General features: G+C 42.2%; 1 protein-coding gene across 13 annotated transcripts in view; it reads left to right on the top strand.

The window, feature by feature from the left end:
- The window catches only part of PLCB4 (phospholipase C beta 4), a 426442-nt gene that overhangs the window by 113032 nt on the left and 286328 nt on the right, over window positions 1–27082 (top strand). For 8 of the 13 annotated variants that reach the window (XM_058684912.1, XM_058684901.1, XM_058684899.1 and 5 more), the window contains one exon: window positions 19481–19557. The exons of the other annotated variants lie outside the window; for them this stretch is intronic. The gene's annotated coding sequence lies outside the window, so the exon portion shown is untranslated. The remainder of the gene's footprint in view (window positions 1–19480; window positions 19558–27082) is intronic. 13 annotated transcript variants of the gene reach the window in all.

Raw genomic sequence — 27082 nt, 5'->3', positions numbered from 1 at the left:
GTCTTCTGACAGCATCTTCTGCACAGCCTGGCTTGCAGCTGCCCTACTTCAGCTCACTGATTTTCTTTTTTAATTTTTAAGATTTTATTTTATTAAAAAAATGTTAATGCTTATTTTTGGGAGAGAGAGAGAGAGAGAGAGAGAGTGAGTGAGTCAGGGAGGGGCAGAGAGGGAGACAGAATCTGAAGCAGGCTCTAGGTTCTGACCTGTCAGCACAGAGCCCAGTGTGGAACTTGCACCCACGAACCGTGAGATCATGAGCCGAGGTCAGATGCTGAACCTACTGAGCCTCCTGGGTGCCTTGATTTTTTTTTTTCCCAATAATCCCCCACACTCAGCTCGTGGTATGAACTCACGACCCCGGAATCCACATTCTCCACTGACTGAGCCAGCCAGATGCGCCTCGCTGATTTTAGATCTAGAAACTGCGGGTAGCTACTTCTCTTGCACTCAACACACAGTTTTCCCATGTAATCAACCAGTTTCAGGCAGGTGTGTGTGTATGTGTATGTTTAAAACAGTTTCCATGTCTCAGCTTGTTATATTTGTGCTTTGAATTTTCAACTTAAATGTTCTTCCTGTGTCCTAGATACCATGTAAACTCTTGAAGAGAGTGGTCATTGGGGTGGCAGTGTGATAGTTTATATTCTTCAGTGATTCCTTTCCCATTTTCTTCAGTGTTTTAAAGGAGAATGTCACACATTTGGTAATTGGAGTTTTACAATGTAGAACTCTGTTCACCACCTATATTCCACCATTAATATTTTATATCCTCACATATCCATCTACCTTTCCCTGATCCATCTCACTGTCTTAATTTTGATGCCTTTAAAAACAAACTACAGGCATCAGTTTGCATATTTCAACATGTTTATTTTAACTAGAGCTCAATATTTTTATGTGAAATTAACTTATGATGAAATGCACATGTTCTTAATTGTATATAAGTTGAGCTTTGACAAATGCATACACCTGTATAAATCAATCCCTGGCAGGATACAGAACATTACTGTCACCTGAGAAAGTTCCTCATGTGCTTTCTCAGCTTGTTTGTGCTTTTGTGACTCTTCCCCCACAAAAGAACTCCTTGATCAAATAAGTGATTGTTGATCAGTTTATTTTTTTCAGACTACACTTTGATCAATTTTACTTCATACACATTTACTCTCCTACTTTGAAATATAGATTGTATAACACTTTCTAATAAGTTAATATTTAGCTTATTTAGACTAACTCGTGCTATTTCTGATAAAAAATTAAAGTTTTAACAACAGTAAAGTAGAGTATCTGGTTTTTACTTGGCACGAATTACTTCCCAATGACTTGGTTGATTCTTCTAACATTATACAACATGGTTGGTGAGAATATATAAATTGCGATGTAGAAATCTGGAGGTAACCATATTCTAAGATTCTTTGGGTCAACACACCTAATTTCTCTGGCCAGCTGTTTGCTGTGAAGATTTTATTTGAGGATATATTTACCTCCTCACTAAGCCTGATAGATGTTGGTACACTCCTCCCCCCTCGCCCCCAAATCTAGAGGCATTTTTATTTTACCTTTTTGAGTATAGTTGACATACAATGTTGCATTAGTTTCAGGTGCACAACATAGCGGTTCACCTCTGTACATGACGCTGTGCTCCCCACAAGTGAAGCTACCGTCAGTCACCATGCAACACTATTACAGTCTCTCTGACTATATTCCCTACGTTTCCTGTACCTTTCATCCCCATGACTTATTCATTCCATAACTGGAAGCCTGTATCTGGAACAGAGAGCTTTGATCCCAGGACTGTCTTAACTCCTGATGTTCCATTTTTGTATGCTGTTGTGTCTGCTTCACCCCCAATACTTCACGAAGGACAGGATTGATCTGGATCCACGCTGATGTGGATACACAGAGCTGTGTAAAACCTCCACTGTCCAGATGGCAACTTGCTTGAAATGCCAGGTTCTCAGAATGACCTGTAACTAGGAAGCAAAAAAACACCCCACAATGTCTTTGGTGACAAAGAAGTGGTGTTTTAATATATACCCGAAAGTAGCCTAGCAGAAAGGGTATGGTCAAAATGAATGAGTTCATAAAGTTGTTCAGGGGCTATAAAGTACTCAAATGGAATTCTTTTAAAGTGCCTTAAAACTTCCATTTTTTATTTTTTCATTCGCATTAGTCACTGTAACACACTTTAATGGAGCATGTGACTCATGTTCTGAAAGGCCATGTAGCGTCTTCAACTGTTACTTACATTTAGGCATATTTTGCTTTTTCAGTGAATAGTGAACTATAAGCAATGGGTTTATTCGACTGTTTTTGGCTATAAAAACCCAGAGTAAAACTGAGTTAGAGATATGATATGGTAGGTGCTCAGAAGCTTTTTTTTTTTTTAGTCTTGCCCCAGAATACTCGATAGAAATTTATAGTGATTTTTTTAAAGGTACATCATTTAATAGGAAGTTTGCTTTCTTGCTTGTAAAGGCATGCAATAAAATATCCCAGCAGTTTTTAAAAGCACAATATATAACCCTTAGAACCAAATTGTACCAATACTCAACAGTTATCTATTCAAAAATTTAAACCAGGGGCACCTGGGTGGCCCAGTCAGTTAAGCGTCTGACTTTGGCTCAGGTCATGATCTCCCGGTTCAGGAGTTTGAGCCCCACGTTGGGCTCAGTGCAGACAGCTCAGAGCCTGGAGTCTCAGTGGGTCTGTCTCTATCTCTCTCCCCGCCCTTTCCCCGTCCCTCCCCTTGCCTCTTCCCACCATCTCTCCCTCTCTTCTCTTGCTCAGTTTTTCCCTTTCTCTCTCAAAATAAGCATTAAAAAAATTGAAAAAAAACAAATTTAAACCAGAGACTGGCTATATATCATTAGGGAGAATACAGAAAGTTAACTATCTGTGTAAAGTTAACTAGGCCAGAAAAAACAATCCCTATATGCATGCTTACTCTATTGTTGTCCAAGCTACTTAATTTATTGTTGCTTCTTTCAGAGATGAAAGGACAGGAGTAATTTTGGCAAACACTTGCTGAAGTTAGTACTGATAAAATAACTCAGAGCCACGTTTTAAGAAAAATAAATTCAGCTTCTAAATCTAAGCAGCTTTCCCCCAGTAGGAGACTTCAATTATATCTTAAGATGAAATACCTAAGTAAGAGGTGGGCGGGGGGGTGGGGGTGGAGTGTGTGTGTGTGTGTATATTAACTTGTACAAACGTGTGACAAGGTAGAGAATTGTGGGAAATGGTGGGGGAAGTTTCCCCCTCTAATAATATCCTTCCCTCTGAAATAGAAAGAAATATCAGTGATCATGTCTCCAATCCTGCAGAACTCCTGCATTTATGATATGCTCATCCTCCCAAAAAAGGCTGCCATTTATGCAAGTTTTTATTATATTTTAACCTTCAATTAAAAGTTTAAGCTTCTAGGACAGGAGAGCAGTCACCAAACTCCTTTCTGTTGAGTGGGGTATCTTCCCCTTTTTCTATGTGCATCCTACCTGTTCTTGAAGGGTCAGCATGAAGCCCAACCATCTTGAAGCTTTTCTCACGTCAAATGTCTGCCTGTTCCTCCGTTTTGTGAGGGCCTATTATATTGACTTAAAAACCTTTTGGCATCATTCTTCAGGGCAGATAATTGCTCACTAATTATGGTATATATTAGCCTTGTCTTAATGATGTAAATTCCTCTGTGCAAGAGCCCTCTCTTAACGTTTCTTTTACATTTTCTACCTTTTCACCTTTTCTTGTTTAGTGTTTTGGAGAGCCTTCACTCAGTAAGTATTGTTGGCTGATTGTCTGAATATTGAGAGGCCACTTGTCTCCATGAATGTGATTAACTTCATTTTTCCTCTTTCCTATCAACTTAGAATTAATAGAAGGATTATTTTGAGGCAAAATCATTTGGCATTTTGTTTCTTTTTATCTTCATTTTTAACTTACCATGTAGTAGGCCATATTTCAGTAATAGTTTCAACATTCACCCCTTTTGGGGTGCATCTTATTTGGGGTGCATGGGTGTCCCCATTAAGCATCTGAGTCTTGATTTCGGCCCAGGTCATGATCACATGGATTGTGGGTTTGAACCCCGTGTTGGGCTCCATGCTGACTGTGTGGAGCCTGCATGCGATTCTCTCTCCCTCTCTCTCTGCCCCTCTGCCCTGCTCACTTGTGCACATGTGCTCTCTTTCAAAATAAATAAATTAAAAAATATATTAAACATTCACCCCTTTAATAATTCCTTTCATCTGCGAAGAACAAATTATTTTTCTAAGATAATTTTCCAGAATGACTCTGTAGAGCAGTTAAGCCCTATTGAATCTAGAATGTAAGAAAAATCGAACTCTGAAGTTCAGCTTCTGAATGACTTGGGAGCAGAGAATGTTATACACTTTGCTTTGTGTATTCTGGTCCGAAATGTAGGGGTTCTATCAGCAGCTGAGCTCTTTGTGTGGACATGCTTTGATGTGGTTGGGGTCTGAAGAGAAGCACTGAGCCAGAAAAGACTTACTGGCTTATCCATCTTCTTAGTCTTTTGTCTAGTTGTGTCACATGCTTGGATGTATCTCCCTGCCTCAAAAACCAATGACAATCAATGTTAAGGTCACACTTTGTCCTACACGGTGTTACTAGTTGTAACTTTATGCCAACAAATTTTCCGCATGTCCTAACAAATTAGGGAACCTGGAAAAACTGGGACTTGTGTTCCCTCCATTAGAGGAGGCATGTACTCTTGGGGAGGCTGGGTTGAACTCAAGATTTTTGTATTAGTTTCTTGTTGCTGCTGTAACAAATCGCCATGAATTAGTGGCTTAAAACAACACCGATATATCATCTTAGAGTTCTAGAGACCAGAAGTCTAAAACCGGTCTGCAGGGCTGTGTTGTTTATGGAGACTCTAGGGGAGAATTCATTACCGTCTCCAGTTTCTGGAAGCTACTCACATTCCACAGTAGCTCAAGACCATGTCACTTTGGCCTCTGCTTCCATTGTCCTATCTCCTTTGATTCTCCTGGTTCCCTCTACCATTTGTAAGAGCCCTTGTGATGACATTGGGCCCACTCACCTCAAGACCCTTAACTTAATCATGTTTTTGAGGTCCTTGTTGCCATGTAAGTAACATATTCATAGGTTCCAAGAATTAGGATGTGGGCTTCTTCACAGAGCCATCATTCTGCCTACCATATCCTAAGTCTACCCCTTCCTCCCAGTGACACAGCTGTCACCCTTCAGGCTGTCACCTCTAAAGTGTTGGATAACTGCAATTGATTTCTGTTAACCTGGAATTCGATTTTTATCCAACAAATAAGATGGAAATATTTTCCCTGATATTGGTATATCTTATAAATGTTGAATAATTTTTAAAAATAGCTCTTCTTGGGGCGCCTGGGTGGCGCAGTCGGTTAAGCGTCCGACTTCAGCCAGGTCACGATCTCGCGGTTCGTGAGTTCGAGCCCTGCGTCAGGCTCTGGGCTGATGGCTCGGAGCCTGGAGCCTGTTTCCGATTCTGTGTCTCCCTCTCTCTCTGCCCCTCCCCCGTTCATGCTCTGTCTCTCTCTGTCCCAAAAATAAAAATTAAAAAAAATAAATAAAAAAAAATAAAAAAAATTAAAAATAGCTCTTCTTTCTCTCTTCACTTGACTTTTCTTCTGTTTTTATTTCGAGTGTATTTCAAGTGCTTTTCACATTGTGGTTTTCTTTTCATCTGTAGAACAAACTTCACACTCATTAAGCTGTTTCTCCCCTCCCTGGTCCGTTGACTATTAATCTCTCAAACTCTAGTCTTTTTCCCTTGGGGAATTTCTCGTTCTGTTGTGATTTGTGGTTCCCCCCCCCCCCCCCACCTTTTCATGTAGTTTCTTCTTGTCACCCTCTGGTCCCTCCCTCACAATTCTTGTATCTTTGTCTTTTTCATCTGACAATAGAAAGTGATGTACATTTTGAACTTGCAACACTGCCATTTATCAGCAGAACATAGTATAATATCCGCTTTTGCTGATAAGAGAGTGGCAAAATTAATGTCAGAAATAAGCTGCTTAGTAACTTAAGAATTGAGGAAAAACCCATTCATATACAAAGGTATCTGAAGCAGGAACAATTTGTCCATCTTTTCCAAGAATTGTGAATGTTTTCCTTTTTGACCTTTCTTGTTGTTGGTGCTGATAGCACAGCTAGTGAAATAAATTAGACCCCTTTTTGCTTTATTCATGGGTAAGGCTGTTCCAGAATTTTCACTGGTCCAAAAGACTAGAACATTTAGCAGTGGTTTTCAAGTGTGGTTCTCAGGCCAGCGGCATTAGAATCACCTGGGAACTTGCCAGAAATGCAAATTATCAGGCTCTACTCCAGACCTACTGGATCAGAAGCTCTTGGGGTGGGGTTCAGAAGTCTTTGTTCTAACAAGGTCTCCAAGAGATTCTGATATACAGTCAAGTTGAAGAGCCCTTAACTATATTGTTTGGTCACCCTAGTGGGTGGGGGGTGGGGGAGAGGATGAACTCTTTTTGATCTCTTTCTAGATCATTTTATGTGTTTACTAGTCCCAGTGTCCAGGGATGTTGCTTCCTATAAACTATGTTTACTGAGAATATTTACAATTTCAGTACACCATCCAAAGTCCCTTTATTTTGTCTTGGAATTAGTAATCTGTGGGTTGGCATCAGGAAGAAATAGTTCTTACTTGGAGCACCTACCTACAGGGCGTAAAGCTTGGGGGGTATCAAAGTAAACACAACTCTCATTCCTGGAACCCCCTGATTTGTTCCTATCTCTGATAGCCCTACTTCCCATCTTTAAAAATGTGACAGTTATCATAAGTGTTAATGTTTCAACTCCTTGAAATCTTTAAAATGAATCACCATGTTATTGCATATGGAAAGAGAAACTCTCTCTCCCCTTGCTGCTTCTGCAAAGTCCTTCAAAGTAAAATTTATATCTACCACATAAGCATGTGTTTATGGCAAATCAGGTCATCCATAGGCTTATCTCCAAATGTGGTGAAAAGTCCATGGGGACACTTAATTATATTGAACTATAATTCACATGCAATAGCATGCATCCGTTATTAGTGTCCATTTTGCATTTCAAGGAGTCTTGACAAATGTGTGTACCAGTGTAACCATGACCACAGTCATACAGAAAACTGGTTCAAGCCCTTTTGGAACCCATCCCTCCCAGCCACTTGATTTCAGGCAACCACTAGTCTTTTTTGATTTTTAGTCTTTTTTGCTTTGGTCGTCTTTATGCTTTTTCTAGGATTTCTTACAAATGAAAGGATGGAATGACTAGGCCCTGTGCATGTTCAGCTGCATAAGAAACTGGCTTCCCAAAGGGTTGAACTATTTTACATGCCCACCAGCAATGCCTCAGAGTTTCCACTGAGCTGCTTTGACGTGCTGTGATATCAGACAGATAGAAATTCCGTGTTGATATCTAATGTGTATATATTCCTATTACACATGTGTGTATAACTGCCTGTGTGCATAAATGTGCAGAAAAATATGGATCGGTTTTATTGTATGAAGAACACCAATTTTGCTAGTAAATATAAGATCTTTCTATAGAACATAAAATTCTAACCCATGAGCATATACACAAACTGTTACACTACGTGTAAGTGATTTCTGTGTCTTTCCCTTAATATGTATTTTTATCATTTGCTGGCTATTACTAACAGCCAAGTGGCAAACTTCAGCAAAAGAATAGCAACCCTAACACAAGAAAATTGTTATTTTTTTCCCCTCCGACTTGGGAAAAGGTAAATGTTCTATGAGTGTGGTATTCGTTTAGTTGGGTATAGCTGAAGCCTCCAGTACTGCATGATGCAAGGTGCAAGAACCTAGTAGATACACAGTGGGCAATGGGGTGCAGATGAAGGAAACTGAGGAAGAATGATCCTGCAGGGAACAGGAGGAATAGACTGGCAGCACGGAAAAAATTCTCAAGGAGGCATGTTCAGGACCCAGGGGTCAAATGAGGATGGAATGAATGGATGCAGCCGCCGTGGAGACAGGGAGACTAGATTTACACACATGTCGTCATGACACTGAGAAGAATGTGCAGAATATCCAACAGAAGTAAAAGCAGCATGCTAAAAGGGAAGATGGTGACTCATTCTGTAGCTGAGGTGGAGAGGAGAAAATTGAGGAAAGCTTCAGGAAGAGCAGTTAGCAGTGGAACAGAAGACTAGAGTAGTAAAATGAATTTCATCTGTATGTGTGAAATGCTGGTATTGTTGAATACTGTTCCTAGAGGGTGGGAATAAAAAATAATGGTGGGGTGGTCAGATTACACAGGATTGCGTCCTAAAGGTATGATGGCTAGTTAAGCTGCTGCTGTTAATTTATGTCACACAGTGAGCAGAGTCCCTGGAAACGGCCTGAGACAGGGGCAAGGTGCCGGTATAAATTTCAGTGACTCATCTCTTGGGTCTAAAATAGCAGGCTAGAGGTCAAAGTGTAGTAAAGGAAGGAAGTCTTTGTGACACATGTTCCTCTCAAAAGCAAACTTAGACCCAGCATACGTAATGCAATTTCTCAAACGGGTGTAGAGAGATTGAGGTGGGCGATGGGACTTGAGCCTACATCAAATCTGTGTTTTCCATACAGGGACACTTTGACTTTTTTCCCCACTGGTCTGCCATTTTCCAAAAGACTTTAGGTATACCTTTGGGCATAAATATATTCTGTTGGGATACATGCAAGGGCTCAGAGACTCTTAAGGGAATAGCTGTCGAGGTTTTTAACTTCATATGTGCTCTTTGCTAAAGTTGATCTTCCTTAGAATGCATTTGCTTTCTTTTCTCCCTTTTTACTGAAGGAAGGCATTCCTCTTGTCTTCTTTGAATTTTAATATGGTATGTAGTCCTCTAATGTGAAACATCCCAAGTGCTAACCCTGAGGGTGCTTTGCTTATGCAGAATTCAAGACCTATTCATCAGTTGATGGGTAATTAAAAATAAACTTTAGGGCACCTGAGTGGCTCAGTTGGTTGAACATCTGACTCTTGGTTTTAGCTCAGGTCATAGTCTCATGGGTTTGTGAGATCAAGCCCCGCATCGGGCTCTGACCTTATAGAGCATAACCTTCTTGGGATTCTCTCTCTTTCTCTCTCTCTGTCTGTCCCTCCCTCTCACACACTTTCTCTCAAAATTAATAAATGAAAACTTAGACAAACGAATTTGATGATGGACCACAGTCTTTGGCTTGAAGCTCCAAAGGAGTTTAGAGATTTCAGTGCTGTGGCTGCAGCTACTCTTCTACACTCCTCTGCTTATTTAGGCTAAAAGGATTTATCAGCATTTGTGTATAGAAATAAAAATTAGAATAAAATTGATGCTATACCTTTGTTATCTTAGCATTAGGGAATATTTGCCCATGAATGTGTGAGTTAATTTTTTAAAGCTCTATGTATCATGTCAAGAGGTACATTTCAAGTCCAGTTTTACTCTTTAATAATTATTGACCAAAATGTTGTAATATTTATGTGATTTTTTTCAGCTGTTTACTGGTAACTGTATAACTCCAAAGAAATTACTTCATTCGTAGGGGCTAAATTCAAATTAACCCAAAACTTAAAATTCTAAATGATAGACCTATTTTTGGTGGGTGTAGGGATGTATAATAAATAGTTCAGTCAATAAAATACTTGGAATAAAGATCAATTCATTAGGATAAAACTTGCAGAAGTAGAATGGAAATGTGAAAAGGAAATGATAAAACGTGAATGTTAAAGAACTTATTTTTAAATTATTTTTAAATAACCTTTTAATAAGTACCAATTCACTATAGGATTTAGATTCTTATGGCTTTGAGTGATATAATAGCTATTTTACTTAAAAGTTGACACTTACAACATCTATTGTTGTAATTGCATTGTTAACTCTTGATTATACGATGAAAAAAATTAAGGTATTAACTTAAAATTGACTTTTAGTTGCATAGTTATTTCTAGGCTGTTCTAGAGGGATAGGAGTACAGATTTTTGAGAACCGATGTTATGGGTAATGGGACATCACTGAAACATTTTGAATTGGGGAACACCTGACAAGATTGATGGCTATGAAGAGGTATTCTTCTAAGTAGACAATGGGGAGGGTGCATCTCAAAGGTTGGAGGTGATGAGAGACTAGGAGCAATAAAATAATGAGTAGGATTTAACAGAATTTCAATGAGTGATGTACCATTTAGAATGTTTCTCACAGCAAAGAACTTCAGTTTGGCTCAAATAACAAAATAATTATGTTCCCTAACAAGAAATCTCAAGGTAGAGTGACATCTGTGTTGGTTAACTCCATGAATTACAGTTTATATGTTATGCTTGTGTCAAAAAATGGCAAAGGTCTTAGGGGCCACCATGAATCGCTTAGACCAATCAAGACTTATATCCTGGACCTGGGGCTGGAGCACACCTTGCCCTGAAGCACATGGCCTTAGAAGGACAGTGTAATTAAGTGAAAACCAAATTGAGGTTTGTGGCAGAAGAAAAAGAGGTAAAGAATTCAGGGGAAATCCCAACCTTTTAAATTTATTTTTTATTTTTTATTTTTGAGACAGAGACAGAGCATGAGCAAGGGAGGGGCAGAGAGGGAGGGAGAGACAGAATCCAAAGCAGGCTCTGGGCTCTGAGCTGTCAGCACAGAGCCTGATGTGGGGCTCGAACTCACAAACTGTGAGATCATGACCTGAGCTGAAGTCAGATGCTTAACCAACTGAGCCACCCAGGCGCCCCCGGGGAAATCCCATTCTTGGGCACAGCAGAGAGTATAGAGAGTGGGCACAGTACATGACCCAGGATTCGGAGTCCATAGGATTTAGCTACTAACTGCATGTGGAATATAAATTGTTGGGATTAAGTTAGGCATGCCCTTTAGGTTTCTGACCTGGTCATCAGATAGATTATGGGTCCATTTAATGATGAGAGTCAGAAGGGTGGGCAGATATGGTAGGCAGAGTAGTGCCCCCCACCAAGATGTCTGAGTCTTAATTTCTAGAATTTGTAAATTTTACCTTACTTAGCAAAAAGGGTGTTGCAGATGTGATCAATGTTAAGGACCACCTTGATGGCTGGATTAGCCTGGATAATACAGGTGGTCACAATCTCATCATTAGTCCTTGAAAGCAGAGAACCTTAACTGATTGTTGTCAGAATAAGAACATGAATGAGAGCAAGAGATTGAACTGGAATGTTAGAAGACATGACAGGAGAAATCCAAAGTATGAAAGGAACTTGGACTTGATTTAGGATTGCTGGCTTTGAAGATGGAGGAAGGGAGCCAGGAACCAAGAAATGTGCATGGCCTCTAGTTGCTGGGAATAGTAAGGAAACAGATTTTTCCCCTAGGCCCTCCAGAAAGGAACACAGCCCTGTGGGCACCTTGATTTTAGCTCAGTGAGACCTCTGTGACACTTCTGGCTTTAAGATAACAGATTTGTGTTTTAAGCCACTAGGTTTGTGCTTTTCATTATGGGAGTAATAGAAAACAAATGCAGCTGGTTTGCCCAGGTTTTCCACTGAGGAATGCATATTTCTTCAGTAGATCCTGAATTAGATGTGCCAAAGGTTAGCAGTCTAGGGCTGTGGGCATCTAGTCTCTTGATGTACATGCTTGCTTTAGCAAAAGAGAAAACAGAGTTATGAAGGAGCACTTTATTTGAAGCTTTCTTGTTTTCAGTGTTCTATACTTTGTCATCTTCCTCGAAATTAGGATTTGGCATGGATAACCTCAGGTTCCCTTCACCTTGAAAATTTTGAAGATCTTTGCCTTAGATAAAACAGAACACTTCCCTACCCAGTATAGTCTACTCTCTGTTGAACATGAGGAAAAGAGGGAGAAGTACATACAAGAATTATTGGGGAACATAGGAACATAACATTCATTATAAAATCTGAGTGCGGGCCTCCAGTGCCTTGTTTAGAAATGTAGTATTCCTAAATGTTAGACATTAATCAACATGGGCCCTGGAATTTTTGTGTTGAAATCACTCCTTTTACATCAAGGTAAGTGAAACATAAGGTTCTGAACAGAAACCTGTGTTGTCCTAACTAGCTAAGGGGCCACATACCCACCATCATGAAAATCTGTGTGTTGGCATCATTGTGGATTATTCCATCACATGATCCGGGGGAGGTGTCGAAAGTGTTTCCCTTCACGAGCACTGTTATTCCTTGTTCAGAGATTTTCAATATCATAAGGAGAATCTACCACTTGACAGAGAACTGTTGCCTTATAAAGCTGATGCTATGGTCTGAATTCCCCAAGTGGGGCAATTTGTTAGGTATAGGATAGGATCAGATTGTAGAGGATAGCAGTGGGGAAGAATGCACACCAAAGTCCGTCCTTTAGGGTCACTCCTTGCCTTATCCCTGTTTAGCATGAGTACTGCTCTGACCGAAAAGCCCATTCTGCACAAGGTTTTGAAAAGGTAGAATGTCTAATACAACTTCTGTCTTGAACACAGAGATGGACACTCTTGCCAGTCTGAGGGGTGGACTGCAGTCACTAGGGACATGAGGGTCCTACTTCATTGTTGTCAACTCCCCTGGCTGAAGATCCCATTCATACCCATCCTCACCCATTCGAGGACTCCCAGATGCAGATTCTGCAGGGGGAAAAAGGACCATAGATTTCCTAACAATTATCTCATTGACAGGGAGTCTGTAATGTGATTCCATCTGGATTAGCTTTTGCTCTTGTACCCTGGAAAACTTTGTTTAATAGTTATCTAAGCACTTGAGCAATAATTGAACAAATGTCTTTGAACTTGTTGTCCAGACCTGGGCTTGCCAAATGCTGTGGTGAGACTTGAAGTGGTTAAGTCCACCATGAATGAACCCCTTAAGCTGCAAGGCCTGTATGTTTGTGCCTGATTGTGTTGCTGGGAAAAGTTCTTTGGAAATTATGACCTTGACCAGACTTTGAATAGCTGATCAACATGAGGCCATGAGAGGGGCACTTGGGTAGCTTAGTAGGTTAATTGTCTGATTCTTGGTTTTGGCTCCAGTCATGATCTCTTCATTTGTGAGATCGAGCCCCGAATTGGGCTCTGTGCTGACAGTGTGGAGCCTGCCTGAGATTCTCTCTCTCCTCCTCTCTCTGCCCCTCCCCTGTGTGTGTGCACACGTGCATGTGTTTGCATGCTCTCTCAAAAGATGTGGCTGCAGGAGAAAGATCCACTTAATGTCTCTAAACAGACTTCTAGTGTCATAGGGCATTGGTCATAGGGGACTCCGTGGTAAGCCTTGTCTTCTCTTGCTCTGCCAATCACTATTCAAGGTGTACCACCATCAAAAATATTTCCTTGAAGACTGTTTAGTAATATGTTTTCCCCTACACTTTCTGGGTCTCTGTTTTAGTCATTTCTGGCTGTTTTAAAAAGATAGATGGGGTGGCTTAAACAACAAACATTTCATATCCTTCTGGAGTTTGGGAAGTCTAAGACCAAGGTGCTGGCAGGTTCAATGTCTGATAATGTTCCTCTTCCTGGTTTGTAGATAGCCATCTTCTCTCTGTGTCTTCATATGGCCTCCCATATCATGTGGGGAGGAACAGATCTTGTGTTTCTTCTTTATAAGGTCACTAATCCCATTAGGAGGCCCTAGCCTCATGACCTAATCTAACCCTGACTCTCTCCCAAAAGTCCCACTTCGAAATACCATCACCTTGGGGACTAGGACTTCAGCATATGAATTGTAGGGAACACAAACATTCAGTCTATAACCATCTCAGTAGAACAAGAAAATGAGACAGATTGTTCTGTAATTTTTTTTTAAGCATAACGCTAATACACTATCCGAAAAGGATAGCCATTTTTGGGGGTTTTTGTTGCTATAAGAAGGAGGTTAATATTAATAGTAGTGGGACTTGGGAATTACTTTCAGATCTTGAGCCCATATCCTGAAGTGATTTTGAAGAAAAGAAAAGCAGAATAAGTCACTGATTTTTTTTTTTATTAAAAAAATTTTTTTAATGTTTATTTATTTTTGAGATAGAGACAGAGGATGAATGGGGGAGGGTCAGAGAGAGAAGGAGACACAGAATCTGAAACAGGCTCCAGGCTCTGAGCTGTCAGCACAGAGCCCGACACGGGGCTCGAACTCACAGGGCGTGAGATCATGACCTGAGCTGAAGTCGGAGGCTCAACCGACTGAGCCACCCAGGTGCCCCCCCCCTTTTTTTTTTTTTTTAAGAACAGTCCTGAAAATGGTGAGGGGCATGTGTGGGGTGCCTTTGTTTTGTTCTTTTTTCATAGCATCTCCCTTCTAGCCTGGCCCAGGGTAAATGTTCAACAAACACATTTTGTTTGAATGAATCGATCATAAGTGGGAATGGTTTACAGCAATAACTGGTCGAAGAGCTATTTCTTTAAGTGCCATTCAGCTTTGGGCGCCATGCTTGGAGCTCACTGCATGAAAGTAATGGGTTAAAGGTTCTTTCTCATCCTTCTGATATCAGTCACTTGGGACTCTAACAGTTAAGAAACTCTTTAAAGCTGGCTGGTCTGGAAACAACATTAGGTCGTGCAGAAGTACTTAAGGGAGGCTTGTTTTTCCTTTTTTGTCTAAAAGTGAAGGCTGGTGGGAACTTACTCAGTCATCCGTGAGTCTACCCTCAGATTGTACCTCTGCACCCTGTGAGTTATTACAGAAGATGTGTTTGTGGTATTTATTGAGTACATACTTGGGCAGTTTACCGACTTGACTCTAATAACCAGTGACAGGAAGCTTGTGGCTGAGGTTGAGATGAACAGACAATGGAGTTGGCCTGTCATACCCCATGAAATGAGGTTTTCGGGGACTGGGACTGGGGTTTTCAGTTTTCAAAGCAGGACCAGTTGGTCACCTGGGACTGAAATCGCTGCCCTTTGCTGGCAGGCCATAAGGGGCTGACCTGTGTACTTCTTCCCACCCTGCCATCTCCCCTGAGTCCTGTCTCTGCTCTGAGGCATGGTTGGGGGGAACAGTTTGAGGGTACATGTGAAGGGAAAGAAAAATGGGACTCAGTTTGAGTCACATGTAATTGCTCATTTCAAATTGTATTAATAAGGAAGAGTATGTTTACTGAGACTTGAAGCTTTCACTCCGTGGGGACATCAGAACCCATCACCTCATTCCTCAGGGGCCAGGGAGTCAAACTGCTTCTCTGCCTCACAGCAAAACCAAGATGAATCTGTGTGTCTATTAAACTGCAGTGAGAATAGGGTTCAGAACCCCTCCTGCCCCTGGAGGTTGTTGTTCAAACACAGGTGGCTTCTACTTGCCAGTCTAAGTACCTCTTACAGCGCAATGAGGCTGGGGACTCGCCCATTCCATGAAAATATGCTATGTTATTTGTGCCTTGACCAGGATGCCCCTGAGTTTGATGGGGTGACTCCAGATTGGCTCATGGAGCCCATCTCTGACGATGCAGTGGCAGGAAGTTTTCTTGGCCACATTTCTTTCCTTCAGTTAGTGCTGTGAGGGATAGAATAATGAAGGGACTGGTGGGGCCCCTCCAGAATAAGATCAGGGAGGCAACTCTAAGGTAGAGCAGGTAGCATGGGCTGTGATATCCCAGAGGAGGTAGAAATTCTTTCCCATGACCACAGGTAAGGTAAGAGAAAGCTCTTCCAGATTTTTTTCTAGTGTGTGTGTGTGTGTGTGTGTGTGTGTGTGTGTATTTTTTTTTTTTTTTTTGAGAGAGCGAGTGCAAGCTCGGGAGGGGCAGAGAGAGAGAGAAAGGGAGACACAGAATCTGAAACAGGCTCCAGCCTTTGAGCTGTCAGCACAGAGCCTGACACGGGGCTCAAACTCATGAACTGTGAGATCATGACCTGAGCTGAAGTCAGATGCTTAACCAACTGAGCCACCCAGGTCCCCTTCTGCCAGATTTTTAAGGTTAAGTTTTGGAGCAGTAGCAAAAGGGACCATCAAACTGGAGATATTTATTTTGATAAGAATGCTGGTCTAGTCTAAATGATTATTTTTAAGCTTTCTTGTTTGTAATTGCAATTGGAGAGTGATGAATAATGTTTGAAATGTTTTCTATGGTTTTTGGAAATACTATATGTAAATGTTTAAAGTTGTATGCAAATTAGGGAAAATGTAATCTCACTTTCTTGTTCATGTGCACTTTTGAGAAACATCTTAATTTTGAATTGGACATCTTGATCTATCACTGGTGAGTCTTAGGCTGAGCCACATGAAATTGATATTTTTGTTGATCAAAATGAGTAATAATTTCATATGACTCATCCTAATATATTTATGCCCTTGGTCTTTCTAGATACGTGTAGATTAATCTATGAAGCTATTACTCTGTAGCGAATGTATTAATAAACCAAACAGTCTGCTTCGACCCCTCCCTGCTCTGTAATTTTTGCCCATTCAGATTTTTCTTTTCCTGGGTTTTAAAAGGGACAAAGTTAATTTCAAACCTCTGATGCAGCTGGAATGTACTAGAAGATGGGAACTTTCAATGAAGGGATGACATTGATGGTAGAAGGCATCCTTTTCCACACCATGACTCAAACTCCCAACACCTACTGTGAGGATTTTGAGGGCAATCTTTGGTCATGGATGTTCACATTGATACGGTAGCAATGGGCAAAAAATGGAAAAGGGATCAGACTTCTTTATTTCAGTTCAGTCTTTCCTGTTTGGGTATATTGCCTTATTTGGCTCAGAATGAGCCTCAAGGTGTGTGTGTGTGTGTGTGTGTGTGTGTGTGTGTGTGTGTGTGTGAGAGAGAGAGAGAGAGAGAGAGAGAGACAGAGAGAGAGAGAGAGAGAAGAGAGAGATGCTTTCTTCACCTTAGAAAGCACTTCCTTTGAAGTTCTAGGTGAAACACTCCCGGTGTGGTGGATACCATGTCGTGATGTCCTTGATGAATGTGCTGTGTTTGGGAAGCCATCCGTAGTTTTAATTCTAAAAATAATTCAGACTGGTGACCTTACTAGGATTGTGGGTTTTATGTTGTTTTGAAATTTAGTATCAAAAGAAAGCATTTGAGGGTTATCCTGTTTCAAAAAAAACATTGCCATCATGGACTGCTTTATGGGCTGTAAGGCACTTTTCTGAATTATTGCATACACATGACACATGCTTGTATGTGCTTGCCTTTATTAGCAGAAACAGTACCTTGGTGGTCACATGTGTTATTTTATGTAATGCTTACTCTAGTACAGACCACTCTCGTTTTTCTTTTGGAACAGAGCCATATGTAGGTGAAACTTGCTGACCATAAATACTTTGCTTCTGTGACTACACACTTCCTGGACTGGAATCCCTTATTAAATAAATAGCAGGTGCTAAATGGAAACCTAGAGTTTGAATGGCAACCTTGTCAAGAGATTTTGGGGGTATTTATACTGAAATTTAACAAGGGCGTGTTACTCAGTCTTGCTCCTAGAATCATCCTTCACTCCTTCCTTTCTCTAATCCACATGTAGTACATTGTATGTTGTTGAATGCTGTCTGCTTTACCTTCCAAATGTACCTTTTTTTTTTTTTTTTTTTTTTTGAATACCATTTCCATTGCTGTCACCCTGGTCTGGGCCTTATTCTCCTTCACCTGGATGACTGGCCTCTCTTCTTCCAGGCTCACTTCCTGCATCCCCACTCCTGCTGATCTGTTCTCACCTTAGCCAGAGTGACCTGTTAAGTATATGTCAGACCCAGTCCCCCTCTTCCTAGCATCCTCCAGTGAGTCTTCCTCTTATTCCTAGTACAAGTCAGGATCTTGACCATGGCCTCCTAGGCCTGCATGGTCTGACCTCTTGTCATCACCATTACCTCATCCCTAGCACCCTCAGCTCAGCCACACTGGCCTCCAGGCTGTTCCCTGAACACACAGGCATGCCCTCATTGGAGGGTCTTTGTGTTGGCTGCTACTCTGTCACTAATGGGCTTCCTTCCCCTCTCATCTCCTTCGCTAATTCCTTTACCTCCTTCAAGTCTACGTACCTTCTTATTTTTTCTTAAGTTATTTTTTAATGTTTATTTTTGAAAGAGAGCATGAGCGGGGGAGGGGCAGAGAGAGAGGGAGACACAGAATCCGAAGCAGGCTCCAGGCTCCGAGCTGTCAGCACAGAGCCTGAAGTGGGGCTCAAACTGAAGGTCCATGAGATCATGACCTGAGCTAAAGTCGGAGACTTAACCGACTAAGCCACCGAGGCACCCCTATGTACCTTCTTATTAACCTCCATCCTGTTCTCTACCTTTCTTTCTTCCATAGCGCTTTGCATTTTTCAGATTGCATAATTTATTTATTGGGTTTAGTGTTTACTTTCTCTCCCTTCTCTAGAACGTATGTGCCACCCTGGGGGCAGATTTTGTTCAGTGAAGTGGCCTTAGGATCTTGATAGCTCAGCCTGACCCCCACCAGAGGTTCAGTAAATATCTGTCAAATAAATGAATGTTCGCACAGGGTGATGGATGGGCCCTTCTCATCCCTTCACTATGAGAACTTCTTTTTAAAAATCCGATTTAGCAGATCTTAAAGCCATTTCATATTGTTTTGGCTTCAGACTTCGTATTTTACATATCCAGTAATGAGATGGGTCAAAAGAAAGTTTAAAAAAAATAGTATTTGTTCTAACCCATTCTTGATTACTCTGTTAATGAGAGCTTAGCCTCTGCCAACACAATCTAGGAACTTCCATTTGGTTTTTAGAAGTTTTGATTGGGGTGAGGCTCTGTTCGGGAAGGGACTGTTCTAACATCTGTGGAAAATAATCCCACACCTTTGATTCTACTTCTCTGAAACCAACTGATAAACCGAATAAAAACGTTGGACATTGTAATTTTATAAAATGGCTTGAATAGTCCCCGAGGTCATGGTGTCATTTGAACTCACTTTCTCCCCTTCCTATTTGTGCCTCCTGGGTGTGGGAAGACTTGGGTGGTTTAATAGCTGCTTCTCTCCCGCTTTCTGTGGGATGGTCCAGGCCCTCTTTGCACAGACCCGCCGTCTTTTCTCTCTGCCAGGTTCCTTCTACGTCCAGCTAGGAGTATTTAGTTATCTTCAGCTTCCTTTACCAACCCACGTATGTAGGTCAGTTCCTTCCCCTCCAGCTAGGCTGCCTCCTGGGAAGGTACAGGGAAACCCAGGAAATGAAGCCATCACAGCTGCCTCTGAGCTTGCTGTTCTAGCCATCTGCTGGTCCTTTCAAAGTGGACGGGAGCCACTTGCCCCCAGGTCTTCAGCCTTCTGTGCTCTGGCCTCAGTGACCCTTCACTTCCTGCCACTTCCTTACAGGTGGCCTGTGTTCCCACCAAATGGGAAACTTGCCGCTTCAAAGACACAGGCATGCCTGTGTGGGTGTGCTCACCCTCCAGGAAACATCAGGGCCACCTTCCACTCCACACGTTCCTTGCTTCCTGCCCACCCCCTCTCTGGAGGACCCCATTACGTTTTGTGTTTCTCTAATAATGCCCAAAGTAGCAGCCTACTGTGGTCATGGTGTGCTTCAGTCCAACAACACAACTGTCTTAACTTCCATTCCAGACTGGAGACCCTCTGAGGGCAAGGACTGTGTGTGCTCGATTCTGTTTGGCCCCGTGTGTAATGCCTTGCTGTATTTGGTAAGTATTTCATGGAATCTTGGGATGTTACTGATTGGAGATAGTATACTGAACATAAAAACATTGTTCAGGCTGGGATTTCTGGAACTGTCCTGATGTATAAATTTTCGGTCCCTTTATCTTCCATAAATGTAATTGTATTTTTCCAACAACACGCACTGATGTTTAATTTGGAGAACTACAGTTGCCATAGACCCCAACTAACAATTTAATCCTTCATATCTGTCTATTGTGACTGAAGGAAGTTTCAAGGTGGATGAGCTAGGCTCCCTTTATTACCTTCCGTGCCTTTTTTTTTTTAAATTTTTTTTAATGTTTTATTTATTTTTGAGACAGGGAGAGACAGAGCATGAATAGGGGAGGGTCAGAGAGAGGGAGACACAGAATCTGAAACAGGCTCCAGGCTCTGAGCTGTCAGCACAGAGCCCGACGCGGGGCTCGAACTCACGGACCGCAAGATCATGACCTGAGCCGAAGTCGGCCGCTTAACCCGACTGAGCCACCCAGGCGCCCCACCTTCCGTGCCTTTGTCATGATAGCATTAGGGAGTCCATTTGGGAATTATTATTAAAGCTCTGTTTTCATACAAAATGGGTTATGAATACAGCCTTGGTAATAAATCTAAATACATACTTTTCCCCACTCAGACTAGAAGCTATCTCTCAGCCAAGATGCAGTACCTCTACTGGGTAATATCCATACATCCAGTTATTCATTTCAGCAAATATTTGAGTGCCTACTATGTGCCAAGTACCTAATATGGATAAATCAGTCAAAAGTTCCCACCTTCAAGAAGCTTGCACTCCAGGAGGTAGAAGGTGGCAGAAAAACCCCCGAAGTACAATGACAAGTGTGCTGGATAGTATGTGCTGTGGAGAAGAGGGGGAGGACAGTGCTGAGCGGGAGTGAGGGGAGCTGCAAATTAAAACAAGATGATTGGCGGAGGCCTGAAGGCAGTAGAATAATGAGCCCTGAGGATATCTATAGGAAGAACATTCTAGGCAGAGGGAACAGTGGCTGTGTGTGGGAGTGGCTCATCTAGTGCAGGAATGGCAAGGATACATCTCTGTGGTAGGGGGTGTGGGGGAAGGGGACTACCTGTATTGGTGCAGGTGGAGGGAATTGAGACCACTTCAGTGCCCTGTTTGTCCACTTCACTACTGACATTATGAGCTGGATAATTCATTGTGGGTGCTGTCCTGTGCACTGCAGACTGTTCAACAGCATCCCTGGACTCGACCTGTTAGATTCTAGTGGCGTACCCCCGCCCTCCAAGGGTGATAACTAAAAAGGTCTCCAGACGTTGTCAAATGTCCTCTGTGGTGCAAAGTCACACCTGAGTTGAGAACCAATGCTTTAGACCAAAGTAAGGAACTTAGTTATTTGGAAGAGTTCTTTTGTTTTACTTATTTTTGAAAGCTTATTTATTTTTGGGAGAGAGGGAGCAGGGGAGGGACAGAGAGAGGGCATCCCAAGCAGGGTCCATGCTGATAGCACAGAGCCTGATGTGGGGCTCGAACCCACGAACTGTGAGATCATGACCTGAGCCAAAATCAGGAGTTGGATGCTTAACTGACTGAACCACCCAGGCATCCCAGTTCTTTCATCTTAACAAGACTTTTCTGGTTGCTATGATGAGAATAAATGGATTAGGGACACAGCCAGGAGGGGGAAACGGGAGGAAATTCGCAAAAGTCCAGGAGGGAGGTGAGCACACCTAGAACCAAGACTAAGGTGGGCTAGGGTTGGTGAGGAGTGATCAGATTTGGGATATTTTGAATGAAGAGCCATCTGGATTTGTGACAGACTGGATATCAGGTGTCAAAGAGGAGTCAAAATTAGCTACAAGGATGTGAGCCTGAGCACAGAGCTTGCAGATGAGACCCTGGTTTCTGGGGGACATCTTGAGTTTTGTTTGAACATAAGACGTTTGAGAACATTGATCATCCTGATTTCTCCCTCACAAATACCCCTGGGACGTGGGTATTCTCTCCTTTTACAGTAAAAGGATGCTGAAGTACACAAAGGTTATTGTTGACTATACAAAGTCACATAATCTCTATAGAACAAGAGAATTTTAATCCTGAAATGTCTACTTACCCCATAGCTCCTTGATACACTTTAAAGTGCTTCTTTATGTTTCCAGAAGTCCCCAACATGAGATCATAATATCGTATACCCCATAGAAAGTAACTCAGCAATTGTTCATGGGATGAAGTTCTGCTTAAATGCTAACATTTCAAATGGAGACCATCATTTCTTTTGCATTTTGTACAGGCAGGATTGAAAGCAAACTTTAGAAATGAGTTTGTGTAGTAAAACAAACCACCTGGCATATTAGGAAATAGGGTTTGTGGGTTAATTGGCTCTAAGTCACCATTTCTCAGTTTATCCTGTTGAGCCCTATCAGTTAGTTTCCTGGCCCATCAAGGGTCCTGTGGTCATTTGTGTTTGGCAGCATGTCCTGGGTCCTTCTTTTGGTGATCTACAGTGCACATTAGGAGACTGCTTCTCTTCCTCCCCTAAGATGTATTAAGCATCTCCTAGGCCCAGGTGCTGTTACACCATTTTTCTACCTTGGACATATTTCTACAGGTCTGCCCTAATCATGGCTGTGTCCCAACATCACCTCAATCTGTATTTTCTCTCAAATAGACACATCCCTGGAGCTTAGGTATGGTACTAGCAGGCTGTTTAAACCCCTTTAATTTTTCTACCAAACTCTTCTGACCTGTTAGCTATGTGCCCATCAGACCCCCGAGTGATGAACCTGAATGGATTTCTTGAACTAGATTCTGAGGTCTTTTGCATCCTCTGGCATCTAAAAGAAGGTTCTTTTTCTCTTTAGTTATATATTGTGCATTTAAACCATGGGACCTAACAGGGTAATTGCAACACTGGAGTTGTCAGCAGTTTGAATCATGGAGCAGGCGGTGGGGAGCTGTGTGCCATGATTGATTCCTTGGGTGTTTGTAAAGTCTTGAAGGTGATGTGAACTGAACTGCTTTAAGAGGTGCCCCCAGGCCTCTCTGCTACAATAAGTTATGTAGTCTTGTGGTGGCTTAACCTAAAACAAGCTGCTGCTGTTTCTCTTTTCTTTGAGAATCATCACTGCCAAGGGAGCAGTGTTAGGGGGTGTCTGATAGTTTATCTTTGATGAGTTCTTGGTAGGGTCAACTTCATGGGCATAGGACCTGTGCAGTTAGACAGAGCCCAGACTCAGGCTCTGTGTTTGGTTTAACACTCTCTTGTCACCATCTTGAAATTCCTACTAACAAAGGGCATCATGTTTTCCTTTGGCAGTGGGTCCTGCAAATTATGCAGCTGGTCCTGATCCTAAGAGCTAGCCCCAGTTCTTGACTTCAGAGCTTCCAGGGCTCACAGAGGTGTAAGGATTTTGCATCTGGAGGGCATTTAAGACTGACTTTCAGTGCTAATCTGCTGCTTTTTACACACTATAGTTTAGGGTTTGAGAGTTGCCATATCCATTAACTTTGGAGAAAGAACATTTTTCTAGATGGTGGACCTGTTCAGAGGAATGGCTGTCATAAATGGCACTGGTGTTCAAAAGGAAGCTATGTGGATCCTATGCCGTTCTCAGAGTCAATGTTCTGGCTGAAACAAGGGCTAATCATCTGTATATAAAACCAGCTTTTTAGATGGGACACAGGATGCTTCCTGATCAGCAGCATCATCAAGGTAAAAGTTAGCCATGGCAGTTCATTCATTCCATAAATATTTACGAAGCACCTATTATGTGCTGGGCATTGTGCTAGCAGGAAGGGATGGGTGGGATCTTGAATTTGAGTTCCCTCCAAGGCTAATCCTGTGACAATACATTTGAGTGCAAGTCATTTATTGGAAAAGCGATCCCAGGAAATTCTGGCAGGCGAGTGAGGAGGTGAGACAAAGAAATGAAGGGATTCAATAAAGGGTGTGTTATCAGATTGGTTATCTCTGTGGGCAACTGGGACACAATCCCACAGCAGACCCCTGGAAGACCGTGAAGAACAGGCCTTGGAATTGTCCCATAGAAGGACTTGGAGGTTGGGTATTTACCCGCTAACCGCCACTTGTCTTTGGCTGAGGGCTGTCCCCAAAGGCATTTTTGGCCTGCCTGTCTGTGCAAGGATGAACACAGCTCTTGGCCAAAGAAAGGTTTTAGGCAAAGAATCATAAGCACTTGGAGGAGGCAGCTGTCAGTGAGTACAAGATGGGTGGGTGCTGGGGGCGAGGGGGTAAAGCATGACAGAGGTGAGACTGCCATTTTGGATAGGTTTGTAGAGGAGGCCTTCCTGAAGGTGACATTTGACCAGAGACCTGAATGAAGTTTAGGAGCCATGTGGATATCCTAGGCAGAGGGACTAGCAAGCGTGAGGACCCTACACAGCAGTGTATGAGGGGGGTTGAGGAAGAGTGTGGAAGCCATTTTGGATGGAGTGGGATAATCAAAGGGGCCGAGGGGTAGGAAGTGAGGTAAATAGGGTACGCAGGGACTTTGGGTTGTATTCAGATTATATTGGGAATCCATTGGAGAATTCTGAGCAGAGAAAGGACATGACCACATTTAAGTCTTAAAGAATGGTTATGCCTTCTGGGTAAAGAACAGACTGGGGAGGGGATGGGGAGAAGCAGGACGATGCTGCTGCTTGATTGGAATTCAGAGTTCAGGGGTCTAGAGTCTCTTGGGAGGACAGATGACTATGGTCTATTAGGACAATGGTATATACATGCGGCCCAAGCAGCTGCATCCAGACTTACTTCCATGTTCCTGCTGTAGGCCACAGCTCTGGATTTTTGTTGGCTCTGAGAAGCCCTGCCACTCTGCCCCTTTCGTGGTCCTGGGTCTCCTTCTCACCTCAGTCTGCTCTGCCCTTTTCCAGCACTGCTGCCCTTAAGTGCTTCCCTGATATGCACTCTTGCCCTTGCTGTGCCCTGGCATACGGTTTCTACAGGATCTGAAGATCTTACCAGAGCATTTATGTTTGAGCTGCTTTTCTCACTTTTGTAATTCAGTGTATTGCAGCTGAGCTTTTGGGTTTTTGTTTGTAGCAAAAGGATTCATGCAACCAAATTCCTCATCTTCTTAAGGAAGGTTGGCTCTATTGGCTTGCTGCATCACACACTATGGAGGCTCTGAGTTACCAACATCTGACTTAGGAGCAGCAGCAAAGGTGCTGCCATGGCTTTGCCACTCTGCCAGCCTTGGCTCATCTTGAACACTTGGGCTGGGAAGGAGATAGTGCTCTTGCCTAGGCCATGGTAGAGCAGAGTTGTAGGAGACACCACCAGGGGAGGGGCTGGGAAGTTCCATAAACAGGGCTTGAGTGGCCATGCCAGGGATTCCTCAGGTGTGGTCCCCATCTTTGTGGAGTTCACACTCTGGACACCCTTCATGATGCTGCTCACTGAGGCCAGCTTGGTAGATCTGAAGGGCCCCACGGCCCATCATTCTGTTTCCTCTCCCCCATGGAGAGAGAAAGGAAGGGTGGGGGGCCAGTTGACCTGCTCATAGCAGCCATAACATGAGGTACTTTTCACTTAGTTTATCCAGGGTGATAAAATGGCAGCCGCTGGAAAGGAGGTGGTGGTTTTCAACAGGAAGCTCAAGAGACCAAAGAGAAAGTAGAACCAGAATATGTTTGGAATTTTTGGCCTTGTGCAATTTCTTTTTCGTAAACAAAAAGGAATGGAGAATGTCTTTTTTTGTTTTTTCAAGAATGAGAGGCATCTATCAAGGAAAAACAGAATTCTAGGATCATAAGGAATACCTACTAGACAAGAGATGAAAATATATTGTGATTTTTGGGAGTTTGGTTTTCTGAAAACTTGGTAACTTTGAGATAGTATTTGGCCATTTGGTTGCTGGGGTTCTTGATGATTTCTTAAATAATGTGGCTTCTTTTCATCTATGTCCTGGGTTTTTGCTGACATAGACCTTTAATCAGAATACTAAAATTTTCAAAAGCAAAATTATTTTTTTTCTGTAAAGTGTGGAAAAAGTATCCTTAAGCATGAATTTTTTTTTAAAAAAAGTTTTATATTACTCTTATGTACGTTCATTTTTAACTTGGTATTTCTTTGTGTTTTTAAACAGATAAGTGAAGACATAACTGCCTTTAGTAGGATTGTGAAGTAAAATGTAAATTTTCACATTAGAAAAAATGATTTTTACTCGTCTGCTGGAACAACAAGGTGAAGGGTGTTGGTCATGATAAAATGTTTGATAAAAGGACTCCAAAATCACTTGTCTCAATACCATATAGGCATTCTTATCAAAATATACATTATAAATGTACCCCTACTGCAAAACCACTGAAGGGTGAACTCAGGAGGGTTTAGCTACATTTTTCTGTAAAACATGGTTTTGCATACCTTAAAATCTACATGTTTTACCATTTCCTTCCATTCAAATCCATCATTGTTTAAAAAAACTGAATCTCCCAAGTCATCCTAATGGAATTTGCAGTGTTCGTAGAAGGAAAATGTGTCCAAGGCTTGCGGATTATGAGACTACGTTTGCTGGCTTGTTTGGCAGTTATTCCATGCGTTGTCCTCAAGTTCATTAGGAAAAATATTTTACTTGTTGGTGTCTCTCTGTGCACATATGGAGTGTAAACTTTGACTTTCAAGGGATGGCAGGATCCTAGGACCACAGGAAAAAAGTTGGGTTTCTCTCTGGGAGCTATTTTATTTTCAGTTCAGTTTTAGGTTCGAAAAATAGGTTGAAAACAAAACCCAACAATTCCTAGCCTAATGAGAATTCAGTGGGTACTTGCAATTTGTATCAACTGTCCAGTTATTTATAAAATCAGAAATCAGATTCTTTTCAGTGGTGTCTTGGACCGGGCTTCTCACACTTTAATATGGATACGAATCACCTGGCACTGTTAGAATACGGATCATGCTTTTCATAAAGCTTCCAGATGGTGCTGATGCTGCTGGTCCGTGGGCATCCTTAGAGGAGCAGAGTCTTAGGACAACTTGATTTGGGACCCATCTTGCTTGACTGTGGGGCCTGGCTCTACTTGGGGAGGGGGGGGGGGCTGACTGCTTTGGAAAAAAGATTTCAGAGGTAAGTCAGCCTGAAAAATTTTCCAATGCAGAAAACCCTTTTCATACAGACATCACTGCGGAGTGCCTGTCTTCCCAGAAGCAGTTGAAATGGAGAGATGTGGTAAAGGGGGAAATGCTTCGTTTTTGTTTGTTTGTTTTTGGTTTTGGTTTTCTGTTTGAAGTCTGGTTTTGGAACCTCTAAACTACTGCTTCTCTGCCCAAACCCACAGTTATCCAGGGAGGGGTCCTCAAAGCTTGGAGGTCCCTGAAGTAACTGATTTGCATTCGCAGTAGAGGGCATCAATTGTTTATGACCTCAATTGGAAGCCCCTGAGACTTGATCAGGAATGCCAAAAGCAGAGGTTACCCTGTTGATCAGTGCGGGGCGCTTGATGTTAAGAAAAGTACTGGTTGAAATTACAGAGGAATTTCAGGTAGTAATTACAAAGGCAGCAGTCTCCTCTCCTTA

This window comes from Neofelis nebulosa, chromosome 9, assembly GCF_028018385.1.
Source record: "Neofelis nebulosa isolate mNeoNeb1 chromosome 9, mNeoNeb1.pri, whole genome shotgun sequence".
Classification (NCBI taxonomy): domain Eukaryota; kingdom Metazoa; phylum Chordata; class Mammalia; order Carnivora; family Felidae; genus Neofelis; species Neofelis nebulosa.
Note: the sequence above shows the minus strand (reverse complement) of the source record. Positions and strands in the feature narration are given on the sequence as shown.